Source organism: Euprymna scolopes, chromosome 16 (assembly GCF_053919585.1).
Source record: "Euprymna scolopes isolate OS-2025 chromosome 16, ASM5391958v1, whole genome shotgun sequence".
In the NCBI taxonomy this organism is placed as follows: Eukaryota; Metazoa; Mollusca; class Cephalopoda; order Sepiida; family Sepiolidae; genus Euprymna; species Euprymna scolopes.
In genome coordinates, this window is record NC_136497.1 from 42201228 (window position 1) to 42216962 (window position 15735).

At 36.4% G+C, this 15735-nt stretch overlaps 1 pseudogene; it reads left to right on the plus strand.

Moving 5' to 3' along the window:
• The first annotated feature begins 15199 nt into the window (after positions 1–15199).
• LOC145296440 (U2 spliceosomal RNA) lies at positions 15200–15337 on the plus strand (annotated as a pseudogene).
• Positions 15338–15735: the final 398 nt, after the last annotated feature.

The following is a 15735-nucleotide window of genomic DNA, read 5'->3' on the forward strand; positions in this document are numbered from 1 at the left end:
ATTGGTGAAATTGGTATTTCGCACAGATGTGAGACTTACATAAGCAAGAAAGGCAACGCATTCGTCATCAAGTCTAGAAATCGACTTCTGGACGAGATAAGTACAAAGGTTAGCTCAGCTCATCGGTGAAGTTCATGTAATGCTCTTGCACATACAAGTCTCTTTACTTGCCTCCCCACGAAGTGAGCGTTAGACGTAAGGGTGCTTTAATGTGAAGAAAATCCATCTCCCTTAAAAGGATTACTCTGGACCTGGAGAAAAATAAAAGTTTTCTCAGTCTACAAGTTTTTTTCTTCACTGATCGAGAACAGAAAAGAAAAAATATATAGTTTCTGAATTCTTTTAGATGAGGATTGGTTATTTATATTATTTTGGATTCTTCGCATTATTGTTCTTATCTTCTTATTTTCTAAACGTTTCGGACGATCTAACCTACGATCTTCTTCGGGTGTATCTTGTCTATCTGGGGAATCTGTCTCTCGAACTCGGGAATGTGCACGGAATTTCGAACAGAACCCTTTATTTAATTCGCATATGTATTACAATACAATTGAAAATCACTTGGGACTTCTATCCAGTCATAGCGAACGGAACGAGAGCATGCTGCCCTCGTGAATTAAATAAACGGGTCCGTTTGAAATTCCGTGCAGATTCCCGAGTTTAACAGAAAAATCCCCGAGATCGACAAGATACATGTATAGAAGGTCGGGGGTTACAGCGACCGAAATGTTGTGACAATGATACACATGATCAGGATAGTAGTCCGAAGAATCCAAATCACATGAAAAAAAAATTGAATATCAGAGTAGATATCTTACTCTTTGCTCATAGGTAAATATAAGTCCATAGGGGGTTTTATCGCATTTTGAAGAGACTTCTTGCAGCAAATTTCATCCCATTGCTTTAAATAGTACTTTAGTTCTCCGGAACGTCTCTGAGGTTGGTCGTCTGGACGCAGGTCGTTTGACTCGTTTCTTCTCTCACAAAAGGTCACTATACGGCCGAAAAATCCAAAAAGGGCAAATAGTAATGATTAACGATTTAGTGATTTTCTAATAAAAATAGTTAATTGGTTAAATTTTCAACATAGTATATATATATATATATATATATCTTTAATATAAAACTGGATGTGTGTGTGTGTATGTGTGTGTGTGGTCACGAATAGGCTCCTATATGGTTGACTATTTTTTAAAAACTGATTACATATAATGATAGAAGATGTATCGAGACACAGGAATGGGTATTTTTGATCTGGCAGAACAGTGGTTCATTAAAATTGTGGGGTCTGCGTTTGCGCGTGGTCCACAAAGTATGGAAATAAAAAAATTAAAAAATTAAAAAAAAAACCTTTACAAGTGTTTTTGATATAGATGTACATAAGAATACTTTGATAAGTATGTTTTAACTTAAATAGGAATGGTATAATAAAATTGTGGGGTCTGCGTTCGCGCCTGGCCTCCATAGAATGGAAATAGGCACAAACTTTAATAAAGACTTTTCATATCTATCTGTGTAAGTATACTTTGATAATTATGTTTCAGTTTTAAGAAATATGGTATAATAAAATTATGGGATGTTCGTTCGCACTTGACCTCCATAGAATAGAAATATGTCACAAAGCTTAACAAGATTTTTTTAATATAGATCCACAGAATATTGTTATGTGTTTCAGTGTAAACGGGTATGGTATAATAAATTATGGGATTTATCTATTTTATTTTTACTTTCATCATATTTTGCTTTGGTTTTGATACCCCTAAATTTACAACCCTTCCTTTTTCATAACCTATCATACTTTCATAAATCAGAGTCCATTTTCTGTAGGCTGTTTTTGAACCCAGTCAACGACGGGTACTTTTGCTAGTATATATATATATATATACATAGAGAGAGAGAGAGAGAAAGAGGGAGACAAAGACAGAGACCGACAGACAGACAGAGTGATAGATAGATAGATAGATAGATAGATAGATAGAACGAGTAATCTATAATTCTTTCTTGTTTAAAAAATATGTTTTGGATAGTTGGAATTTGTTTTCAATTTAACACTTTGTCTAAGGAAGTTAAGTTAGCGATTTCTGGCGACGTCGATTACTCACACTGCGAAGGAGACCCCGACCCCGATCGTCTCAAACCTTCGTTCTTCTATTTGTGCCCCTCTAGTGCTGTGATTACTATATCTATCTTAACGACTTGTCTCTATTTCATCTTTTTTTCCGTCTCCTAATAATCACATGCAATTTTTTCTCTCTCTTTTCTCTCTTCCTTCTCTCTAGCAGATCAACGTCCCTACGAAGTGATAAATCCACTCCGCGAATCAATTTTCGGGCGTCCATTTTGTTTTACCGGCTGGTCCCTTCAAGCCTTCGGTGGGAAACTTGGCCTTGCGTATTTCGATACTAATTCGTGAGAATCAACCAGCAATGTCAATCGACTTCGCCCAGAATCCTTAATTTTGCAATATTATTATTATTATTATTATTATTATTATTATTAACAACAACAACAGCAACAACTGAATCAAAGAATCCTTAATTTTGCCATATTATTATTATTATTATTATTATTATTATTATTATTATTATTATTAACTCACTAGGACTAGCCACACAAGCTATCATAAAAAATTGCTCTTTAAGAACAACTTGTTATGTTCCCTAAAGTCCAAGTGACAATGTCTCCCCAGATTTCCATTATTCTCCACCTGTTTCGATAACCTTTGGAAAAGAATTTGTGTTATCGCAGAAGCCACTTACCATTGATTTCTCGTTGGCGGCGACCATTGGTCTTTACTGGAATTTGGATGGCAATAAGCCTCTCCAAGGTCCCAGTCATCTTTGCACTCAGCCAGCAGAAGTCTAGGTAGTGCTTTCTCTCCTCATTCTTCCCATCCTTCTTGACCCTCATTATTTGGTGTGATGCTAATTTATGGGTATACTCGCACAAAAAGGGGGGCGATATATTACAATTATACCGTTTCAGGTTCATGATTTCATGTGATGTTCCTTTGTGTTTTGCATCCGTAGCCGTTTTTTGTGTTCAATTTGTGTGTGGTTTATGTGTGGTGTTAATCTCCACATTCAACAGTTTTCCTTAATATTTCTGCAGTTTACATTATTGAAATTCGTTGTATCTTCTTAGCCCCCTCTGATTCCAATCTCTCCCATTCTTTTTTCAAAATTTTGCGGTATTGTTCCTAGTGCTCCTACTATTAGTGGTGTTATCTTTACTTTCTTCATTTTCCAGATCCCTTTGATCTATTTGGTCAGTTCTGTGTATTTGCTCCGCTTCTCAGTCCTTTGATCTTCACCCAATGGTCTGCTGGAATAGCAAAATCCACAACCTGGCAGGACTTTTCATTCTTGTTAACTATCATGACACGCGGTCTTACTTGAATGGATTTATCAGTTTGTATAGCTATGTCTCAAAGGATCTTTTGACTGTTAATTTCCAGTACTGCTGTCGGTTTGTGCTTGTACTATTTGTTTTGTTTGTTTCTTGCGTGTCTCTTGCTGCAGTAATTATTCTTTCGGTGTTTTGCATTATTTATTTTTCTAATCCTTTTTCGTGTTATTTGCACAGTCTTCTATACAGACCAGCCCTCTTCTTCCGTCTTTCCTTTTCACATATAATCGGTCAGTATCGTCTTTCGGGTGTAGTTTGCATTGTCCATAGTCATGATTTTCCTGGCCTTCTGATCAAGATTCCTTAGTCCTTCTTTGGGTTATTATTATTATTATTATTATTATTATTATTATTATTATTATTATTATTATTATTATTATTATTATTGGCTCACATGGAGCTTTCACATAAGTCAACAAACGATCTGATTGGAAACCTGTGGTGTTCTCTGAAAGCTGAGTGACAACAAGTCTCCCCAGACGTCCAGCTCTCTCCACCTCCTTCAATAGCATTTGCAAGTGAATTTGCATCATCGCAACAGCCGCTTACCATTGACTTCTCACTATTAGTGGCCATTGGTTTATACTGGAATTTGAGTGGCACTCAGCCTCCCCAAGGTCCCAGTTCTCTTTGCGCTTGTCCAGCCGAGGTCTTTCAGTACTTATTGACCCTTCTCGGCCCTTTGGTATCCCTTTTTTATTGGGGGGAACGGTGATGAAACAATGGGAGGATGCATGATGGGGGTGTAGAACTTGTAGATATGCAGTTTCGGTGTTCTTCATTCCCTGTAACACTTATTCGTTATATTGTCTTGTATTATTCTCTGCATTCAACGGGTTTCCTTAATATTTCAGTCGTTTTCATTATCGTTAGTCGTTGTACTTTTGCAGTTATTCCTCTGATTCCAATGTCTGACATTCTTTTTTCGAAGATTTTCGGAATTATTCCTAGTGCTCCAACTATTTTAGGTACTATTTTGATTTTCTTCATCGTCCAAATCCCTTTTAACTCTCTGGCTAGCTCTGTGTATTTGCTTCGTTTCTCCTTTTCTTTCATACTCACCCTGTGGTCAGCTGGGACTGCAAAGTCTACGATTTGACAGGATTTTTCTTTCTTGTTAATTATTACGACATCTGGTCTTCTTGCTTGGGTGGGTTTGTCCGTCTGTATGTCCATATCCCATAGGATTTTGTGGTTCTCGTTTTCGAGTGCTGTTGCAGGTTTATGCTTGTACCATTTGTCTGTACACTCAAAACGCAGTCGTTTGCACAATTCCCAGTGTACCACCCTCCCCACTTGGTCATGCCTGTTTTTGTATTCCTTTTGGGCAAGGTTGCTGCATTCACTTACTATATGGTTTATTGTTTCGTCTCTTTGTCCACAGAGTCTGCATTTGCTGTTTTCTTGTGTTTTAGCGATTCTTGCTTTGATATGGTTGGTTCTTATCGAGTTATCTTGTGCTGCGGTTATTAGAGATTCAGTTTCTCGGTTTATATATCCTTTTCGCATCCATGTCTAGGTGTTTTCGTTATTCTCATCTTTTGTCATTCTTATGAATTTTCCATGGAGTTGTTTCTCTTCCCATTTCTCTTTTCTCTTTTTGTCGTTTGTCTCTCTGTTTTCTGTTTTGTTGTTGTTTTTTTCAGTGTCTCTCGCTGCCATAATTATCCTTTCAGTGTTTTGCATTATGTATTTTTTCTAGTTCTTTTTTCGAGTCCTTCACACAGATCAGTCCTCTCCCGCTGTTTTTCCTTTTCACATAGAGTCTGTCAATATCGTCCTTTGGGTGTAGTGCATTATGCATGGTCATGAGTTTCCTGGTCTTCTGGTCGAGTTATCTCAGTTCTTCTTTTGTCCACCCTATATACGGTCCAGAGTATCTTACTAGTGATACTGCCCATGTATTTATACCTTTTATTAGGTTTCTGCTTTATAATTTCGTTTCCAGGAGTTTTCTTGTTCTCCTGAGGTACTCCTTTCCAATTTTCTCTTTCATTTTTGTTGCTCTGATGGTGTCCGCTTGAAGAATTCCCAAGTATTTATAGTCGTCTTGTTACCCTAGTGCCCTCATTTCTGTTTGATTGGTTAGTTCCATGCCTTCTGTCGTTTCCAGTTTTCCCTTTCTTATAACTAGTTGTGCACACTTTTCCATTCCAAATTCTATTTGGATATCTTGACTGAAGATCCCGGTAGTGTTAATTAGTGCCTCTAGTTCATTTTCGGTCCTTGCAAAAAGTTTCAGATTGTCCATGTACATCAGGTGGTTCATTTTTTCCTCTGTATTGGAGAACTTGTATCCGGCTTGACACTTTCTCAGAATACTGTTCAAGGGCATCATGGCTATGATGAACAGTAGTGGTGATAGTGAGTGTCCTTGGAAGATGCCTCTTTGTATGTTAATTTCTGTTATGTGTTGTCCATCAGCTGTCAATTCCAGTCTCCATGTTTTCATTGCATTTTCTATTGCGTTGGTGATCCTGCTTCGTATTTTATACATTTTTAAGCATTCTATTATCCATGCTTGGGGGATCCTATCGTACGCTTTTTTGTAGTCGATCCATGCCATGGCTAAATTCTTTCTCCTTCTTTTTACCTCCTTTAGGATCTTTTGACCTATATATAACAGGTCATGTGTTCCTCTTTTTCCTCTTTGGCATCCTTTTTGCTCCTCGGGGATGAGTCCACGGTTATTCAGGGAGTGGAAGATTTGTTTCCTTAGTTGGTAAGCACGTGATTGGCCTATAGTTGCTAGGGACGGTTCCTTTCTCCGTGTACTTCTGTAGCAGTGTGGTTCTACCTTTTGTCATCCAGTCTGATACGCTTGCTTCCTGTATACATCTTCATCGTGTAAGGTTGTGAATTTTTCGAACCAGTATGCATGTATCTCGTCGTGCTCTGGCGCTCTCCAGTTTGCCATTTTTTCCATGGTTTTCTTTATGGTTTCCTTGCTGATTTCATTCACTGTTCCTTCTTTTATTTGTTGTAACTCTTCCTCACTGTGTTTCAGCCCCTCGGCATTTCTATTGTGATCTCGTCGCTGTTCCCATATTTTACTCCAGTAGAGTTTGGTTTCTGTCGGATTTGGTTGTTCTGTTTTTGTTTTTCCTCCGTTCACATTTTGGTAGAATTGGCTTTCATTAGTTTCAAATGTTCTGTTTTGTTTGCATTGTTCAGATTTATATCTATATCGCCTCAATCTCGTTTCTTTTGCTTTTATTTTTTGGTCCAGTTCTTCATGTGTCTTGTTTATCCTCTCCCTGTCAGTTACATTTTCAATATTCCGTTTTCTCCACATTGCTTTCTTCCTAGTGATCATTTTGTTTTTTTTTTTATGTTTGTGTATTTGGGGTTCTAGTCTTATTTCCCATCCAGGTTTTGTCGGTCCGCTTGTCCCCAGGTTTTTTTTCTGATTTGAGTTTCATACTTACCATTTTGACGCCTACGTAAGTCAGGTTGTTTAAGTCTGTGGTTGTATTTGTTGGGATATGTGGGAGGAGTTTGTTAACCTTCTCCGTTTCCGTTTTTAATTTCTTCTGCTCTTGGTTCCTTAACGATGGGAGCTTTGTTTTTTCTTCGTTCATCAGCTGTATTATTTTATTTATTTCATTAGCTTCATTCTCTGTTAGTTCTGTTTCATTGTTCTCGGTTTCCACGTTTGTAGACTTCGTTCTTTGTTGGTCCTCGGCCTTTGGTGTTTTTACTTGTGTGGCTTCAACTTGTGGGGTTGCTCTACGTGTGGTTCTGTTGGGGGATGCTTCTTGTTCAGTTTCGCCATTTATTTTTCGCTGAATTTCTATTAGTTCTAGTTTAGAGAGTCAACCTTTCTTGAGTATCAGTCTTGCTTGGTCCCCAATTCTTTATTCTGTCCTGTGGTAGTCACTGGATAGGTCCCATGGTTCTTTCATTCGTTTCCGATAACCTCCATATCTATATTTAGGATGACTTCTATAATAGCATTCCATTACGAGTCTATTCTCTTTTGTTTTCCATTTATTTCTTCGTTTTTTTTCCTTTTGATGGTTATCATGGCTGTGCTGTGTTTGTTCGGTATCATTTTGTTCCCTGAAATTAGAGGTTATACTTACCTGTTCAGCGTCCATATCATTTGAGTTTCTGAAACTAGAAAGATGGCGAACATTCGCAGGATGACGACCGGGTCCCCCATACTGGCTACCGAAGGAGCACCTGCCGATCATGACGCCCAGATCTTTCTTCTGGGTCCCATAGTTTGGAGTATTTGTAATTGACATTTTTCATGTTTTGGTGTTTGTGGCAACACCGAGCCCAGAATTGTTTTACCTGTGGTTCTGATTCAGGGATAGTGTATAGCTCCCGTGTATCCAAGAGATATCGTGCACTATCACAAATACATATGGGACACATAAAAAAAATTAAATAAAAATTTTTAAAAATTAAAAAAAAAAAAAAATTTGTTTAAATAAAAAAATAATAAATAAGTATTCTACTTAGTAAAAGTCTAGAGTCAAGCTCTGAAAGAGGGCGTTTGAAGATAGGTCTACCTTACACCATACGGTTTAGCCGCTGGAAATGTTGCATAGGAAAAGAGAAGGAGGACAATTTTCCCGGCCGCTTTGGTAGTATTTAATTCCCTCGTTCAAATGCGGGGCACATTTCTACGTCAATATCGGTAAGAAGTCTGGTTTCTGTTATTAATTCGAACTAACATTTGAGTAGATAATTCGCCTGTGGCCCGTCTGGATGTTTTTGCATTCATTTTTAGAGGATTTTCATTAAATTGGAATTTACAAACAGAATTATACGTTTATATCGAAACAAAGACTGTTTTCTGAAATGAATTCGAAGTAACATTAACTTTTTATTATTATTATTATTATTATTATTATTATTATTATTATTATTATTATTGTTGTTGTTGTTGTTGTTGTTGTTGTTGTTGTCGTTATTGCTGCTACTGCTGCTGCTATTGACAGTTATCATTTAGCAATTGCTAAATTAACCTTACTATTTAAATGAAACTTGGTTTTGCTAGGAGATAGATACTGGTCGTGTCTTTGGATCTACTAAGACCCACGATAAAAATTAATATATAATAACTGGAGTAATAAATAAAAATGCATTTATAAATAAAAAATATAGAAAACTGATTAACAAATAACATAGATATATATTACATACTTACAAATTTACAGCTAATTGGAATATATTTTCGTTAACTTTAACAGTAAAGTAATCAGCAATAGTCGTTACGGACTCTTATGCATAGATAACGATTCTTTGTTGTTTCCTCTATATCAGTTAATATCATACATGTTTTTATATAGAGTGATGTGGTTCCCGATTGATTAACTGTCTCTAACTGTGTTGGATATATACTCGAGAGTCAAAACAATGATGATGATATTCTCTTGTCATAGTTCTAGTTATTAGACTGGGTCTGTAGACTAGAATCAGAGTGCAATATCTGTTCTTGGTGATTAACGGAGAGATCCTTGTGGATTTTTAAAAATTTTGAATCAATTTGAGTGCTTCTTGAGGAGCTGGATTTGTTTCCCCCCCCCCTTCAAATTCGACTCTTTGTCTTACTCTGCTCTCGTAGGGAGGTAAGTAAATAGGGACACTAGGAAAATCAACGATGAATATATGAGAAAATAAAGCAGATTTAATAACGGGGTATGAGAATAGAATTGTTTGTGCAAAATAAATGTGGGTGAACCGGATGTCTTACGAATTGAAGCGTATTATTGTGCTAAGATTTGGGCGAATATGACCGGATCTAAAACCATTTATTTATCAGTTAGTATTTAAAGCTATTTTAGTTTCTTTTCTTATCATTATGTGTGTGATAATTACGGTTACATCGTCGTCGTATTTCCCTCTTTCATAAAATCATAAGGACGTTCATTTTTTATTCATATTTCTTCATCTATTCACAAAAACTAAAATATTTAGTATAAGCAATCTAAAACACTAAGCGTATATAGTATCACGCCATCTTCTTCACTCGCTCTCTTCTTTCTCCTCCTTTTTCTCTTACGCGCGTGCACACACAGACACACAGACACACACGCACACACAGTCTCTCTCTTTCTTTCTCCCTCTCTCTCTCCCTCTCTCTCTCTCTCTCTCTCTCTCTCTCTCTCTCTTTAGGACTAATCTCCTCATTCTTACAATCTCATCCCTCTTCTCCTGAAATACTATCTCCCCTTTGATAATCTGTCTCCCTTTCTCCCTCTCTTTCTCTCACTCTCTCTATTTCTTTCTCTCTCTCTCTCTTTCTCTCTCTCTCTCTCTCATTATGTGTTTGATCAGATTTTCTTATTTTAAAACTTTTTTACATGGTAAATTTACCCACAACCAAATTGCGAAAAATATTCAGATGTTGTTGAGAACGAATTAATTAATAAATAAAAAGACGAAATAATCAACCCCGCAAACTGATTCTGAACAACGAAGATCGTTGGAATAAACTCTAAATGAAAAAAGTATTGACTTCATACGAAGCCAAGGCTAAAACGATGGATGTTATGGGGTGATGGTAATCTACCCTATTCATTACTAAATAGATTCTTTCAGACACTATGCACAGATAAGATTACGACGAAATGTCGGAGCAGTATCGGAGAAGTAAATGCACACTTTTGTAAATATACAACCTTGTTGTCTTTTTTCTTATCGCCATTTAGAGGTCTCAACAGTAAAGTGTGAAATAGAATTACTATAACGCGTATCTGATGAACCGATCAAATAAACTTCGGTACTTTACTAAATAAATGATCTGTGTGAATGGTGGAGGCTGTATACATAAACTCCACCACTTTTCTCTTCATGAAACCAAACAACTGAAATATTGACCGGACTGAATATTTTATACGATTCATATGATTGAACTTGTTTTATGACTGAGACAAGAAGGCAAAAATAAATAACCAAACAATGTATTTGGTAAATATATATATATATATATATATATATATATATATATATATATATATATATATATATATATATTGAGATTGTCGGACTGACTTCCTCATTTTGGTTGTTATTGTCACAACGTTTCGGCCGTTTTGCCCTCCGGCCTTCGTCAGGTGTTTTGTATCGAACTGGGGAACCGTTTGTTAGGAGTCTCGAACCCAACCCTTTATTATTATTACGGGGGTACCGTGTTCGGACTCCAGCTAGGCTTTGGGACATAGTTTCTGATTCTCTGTTTTGAATGTTACTTTTTCACTGCCTTCGTTCAGGATTCAGCACCTTTGGGTAACTGTAAACTTTGATACAACGTCTAGGACCACCGGGCCATATGTCACTGGGACATGGCTGACTGGTCCTAGACGTTGTATCAAAGTTTACAGTTACCCAAAGGTGCTGAGTTCAATCCTGAACGAAGGCAGTGAAAAAGTAAGATTCAAAACAGGGTTGGGTTCGAGACTCCTAACAAACGGTTCCCCAGTTCTCAATCAATGAAAACACCTCATCTCAAAAATACAGACAATTACTATATATATATATATAATGAACTTTGTGTCTGTGAGAGAGGGTTCCTTATGGACTCGGAAACGACTGGGATATTACTGAAAAAATGATGTTTGGACACAATGGAAAGTAGTCTGTCGGCAGCATATATAATAGAATTTATTTATTTCCCCCTCAAAATATAGCCATTTTGCGATATGCTAGAGCAGGGGTTCTCAACCGGGGTCCACATGGGCCCTAGGGGTCCATGGAATATGTTGGGGGGTTCACAGGCAAAACATAACAAAACTTATTATTATTATTATTATTATTATCATCATTATTATTATAGTTATTGTTGAATATTTTATTTGCATTAAATTAGTTTTCATTTAAAAATAAAGCTAAATTATATAATATTTCTTTGATTATTAAAACCTCAAAATTTGAATGAGTGAAAAATAGAAGATTGTCTTATGACCAATAGTTATGAAGGGGTCCACCAAGAGTAAAAAAAATATTGAGAACCACAGTGCTAGAATGCCATATATGCCTTGATTTAGTTTATGTCATTAAAAAATAAAAAGGTAAAAACTAGAATTTTTTCGTTCGTGTCAAGGACATTTTCTAAGTGAACAAGTGTTCATCAGGTGATAAGTCCATTTCTTTTAAATGACGTCATAAGTGTGAAGAAAAAGAAAACAATAAAGGCGTTGCGTAAGCAGAGTGTGGCGTGAATCAGTCAAGCGCGAAGCGCACGCAGACGACAGCGATTAGTCAAAGCAGAGAACATTACAAAAAGAAAAAAAACTTCCGTTTGACCGAAATGAACGTTAAAAGATCATATATTCGTTACGATAAATAAAACTTGTCCTTAACTTCCATGAAATGCGGCGCACATAAACTGGGAAATATGCCGCGGACCGAATATGTCAAAAGAAATGGCGGCACATATTGAGTTTAGTCGAGCGAAATATGCTCGGTGGAACGAATAATGTCTAATTATGCTATACTAAAAAATATATTGTTATTAGCCTGAGGGGATTCCATCATGAAGAATAAACATATACTACACTATCCCCCCCAAAGGATGAAGTAATACCTGGGGTACCGGTTTCATTACAAACCAACAAAGGAGAAGGCAATGCACAGGAAAGTGACCTCGTGAAAATCAACCATATATCAACACTTCATACTGAGAAAAAGGAGGAAGTGTTTCTTGGGAGGTTAGTATTATGACGAACGAACATACACTGTCCTGTCCCTTAACTGGGAAAGGTACCACAAAACAGATGCTACAGTACTTCTTCTCAAAAAGGATAAGGTAATACTTGGGAGGGGGGTTATGATAACGGAACAAATATTACAATACTCCCTGAATTTATTATTGAACAATAGTAAATCAGTCTGAAACAGTAAGAGAAGTGACAGCATATTTTCGACTAGACAGATACAAAACCTCCATTAGTAATAGACATAAGACACTATTATACTATGAAGTTTGTCGTACTTCGCTGGAAGCATTGTTTATCCGATAAAAGGTGCTTTTGAAGGCTTATCAATGCAGGAATTATTCAGTCGTTGTAAACAGATAAATAAATAAATAAATAAATAAATAATAATAATTCAATAGTTTTTAATAAATATTTATTTACATGATTATAGATGGTATATTCTCGACTGTAGATGGTATATTCCTCAAATATTGTCGGGAGCAACTTCCATTCTCAAGAGGAAGAAAATGTATTTCCACTCTTTATGCTACCGCTTATGCTTTAACTTAAGTGGCCATTGTTTTCATTTTGTTTTGGAACACTATTTTTTTACTAGAACTCCAATAAAAATATAATTGTTAAAATACTAACAACTTAAAGCAATAAAAAAATCGGTATTGATCATTCTATTATTGTCTGCGCCATTTCTCTAATGAAAAATTAAAAGAGAAAGCATAAAAACCAACAGGCACTCACACAAAAGAAAATGATAAACTATTCTTCAAATTTTGAATTTTTAAGATGATGACTGATTGTTTATATTACTTGTATTGTTCGGACTATTGTTCGCATCTTTATTAGAGTTGCCTCCCCTTTGTCAACCATTTTTTCTCACATATTCGAAATAATGAAGTGAGGATTGGCTTACATAAATACGAAAATATCTACAGGGGCCCGTCAATATTTTTCGGAAACTTTGAAAAAAGTACTTCAAGGTGGTTACAAATGCCAAAAACTTTGGAGATTGTAAGTACGTAGTTGAGGAGTGACAAACCACTACTTTAGTTTGGCTTTGATAATTTTAGTTTTTTGCGAGACACAATTTTTCGGACATAACAGAAAATCTTATTTTATGAGGAGCTATGTTCATGTGTATGTTGCTGTATGCAAATTTTCTTCTTGCACACTTAGCTGCCATCATTAGAATCAATTATCCGTCATATTCTACTGGCAAAACTACTAAGTTTAAGAGGTAAAATGAATTCAAAAGAAGTCGTTTGTTTGACACAGAAGGAGTGGGAAGACGGCGTCAGCATCAAACGGATCACCATAAATTTGAAGCTGTCGAAATCAAGGGTCAAATACATGCTGAAGACAAACCCTGGGCGGAAAAGAAGAGAAGACGGAAAAGATCAATTGGAAAGAGGACTGAAAGGAGAATGAAGAGGACTTTGACACGGCTTTTGAGATCTGGAGAAAAAATTTACAGCAAGAAAAGTGAAAGAGAATGTGAATTGGATGTAAACGTCCGAACAGTACAAAGAACGCTGCATAGGATTGGTTTGAAGTATGCAAAGGCTAAGAAAAAATTACACTAATAAAGAAACACAAAGGAGCAAGACTGGAGAGGGTTAAAAGGTGGTTAACAAAGCATTTTTACTTTAAGAAGGTTATATTTACTGATGAGAAGCGTTTCAAGTTTGATGGGCTCGATGGGTGGTGTACTTTGTCAGAAAGGGGTGAGCCTGTTATACTGAATGGGAGGAGGAGGATGGGGAGGAGGAGAAGAAGGAGGGGGGGTGTGATCTTTGCTAATGGAAATATATGGTTGAAGTGGCTGAAAGGACGACAGAACAGCGAAAGCTACAAACAGTTGCTAGGCGAGAAAGCCCTACGATAGGATAAGAAGAGAGATGAGGAATGATTTCGTTCTACACCAAGACAATTGCCGCATCCATGTGTCAAAACTCATGAAAGAATGGATGGCTAAAGTGAATATGACTACTTTTAAATGGCCTGCAAAAAGCTCAGATCTAAATTTAATGGAAAATGTTTGGGAAATGCTTGCGCAACTTGTCTGTGATGAACATGAAATAACGAAAGAGGCTTAACTGTGGGAACGAATACTAGATACCAAAAAACAACTAATAGAAACACGTAGAGATGTTATTGTGCATATGTTTGTTCATTATGAAGAGAGATTGATAAAAGTGATTGAGAAGAAAGGTGATATTACAGACTATTAACAGTCTTTCAACGATTTACGAAAAATAATGTTGCGTGTATTTTGTAAAAACTGATGAAAATTAAATATTTTTCCTACATAATCGATTTTCTTCCATTTTTATTACAGGTATTGTCTTTATATGTTTATGCTATTCTATTGAAGGAATTTCGCCAATCTATGGTACTCGAAAAGTCGAATACTAAAATGTCCAAAAAATATTGTCGGGGCCCTTGTACGCAGCCAGTAACTTTTTTGTTTTCTTTTCCACACAACAGCCAACATGCCAGAGGACGGTCGAAGGCTAATCCGACCGAAACGTTGCACAAATAACACTGAAGACGAGAACAATATTCCAATCAATACAAATAATATTATTTCTAAGTTCTCAAACTTTTGATTGTGTTTACATCTAGATTGATTATGGTTTTGTGATGACAATTTTTGCATGTAATTCCATCTCTCTTAAAAAACCTCATTATTCTATTTCAAAATTTAACAGGTAAACTTTATTATTTTCTTGAACATATTTTAGGGTTTTTAGTCGCGTGCAAGCGACTCTATAAGTCACTCCGTCGGTCGGTCGGTCGGTCGGTCGGTCGGTCAGTCGGTCCATAACACTTTTGTGCTTTGGTTAAAATCAAAGGTCTGTTGTTAATAGATGCTGTTCTTAGCTTTTTAAGTTTTTCTTGGCCTTTTGGCCATTATCAAAGTGTTCCGGCAGATACTGCAAGCAAAGACCATATGTGGGGGTAACCCCACAGATAAGACCTTGGTCAATGTAGGGGCAACCCTTCATACCAATTGTCACTATCCAGCTCCCCTACTCCCCGAGGATTGGTCCCCATTTCCCCTTCATTCCTCACATTAAAAATCGGCCTTGTGCCTAATTTGCTCGGTGGGGGAGCAAATAAATACCCTTTTCTTGGCCTTTTGGCCAAGATCAAAGTGTAGTATCTATTCTTACTACATACTGTACTTATGTTTGTAACTTTGTGATATAAAGTGGGGGATCACTTTTCTGTATTAATTTAATGTAAAATGATCACCCACTTTACAACCAGTCAGTTTCAAAGCCATTCAAGTCATTCTCCAGATCATTCAAATTGTTTTTGAAGGATTCCAGTAATTTTTTGAGCATTCAAGTCTTTCTTAAGGTCATTCAATTCATCCTTAAGTTCATTAAAGTCATTCTAAGTCATTTACTTTTTATTTATTTAAGTCATTTCAGCCCATTTTTCGGTCATTGTAGTTTATCTTTAAGAATTTCATGTCAATCCTACATTCACGCATTCATTCATTACACGAGAGCACGCGACTAATGGCTATCTGCCTTGTTCTTTTTCAATTTTAATAAAATATATTCATTTATTCTACGCTTGATTACTGTTATTTCTTACGATCTTAATTCTAACGGGTTGGTAAAGAAACCCGATTATTCCTTTATTTCTT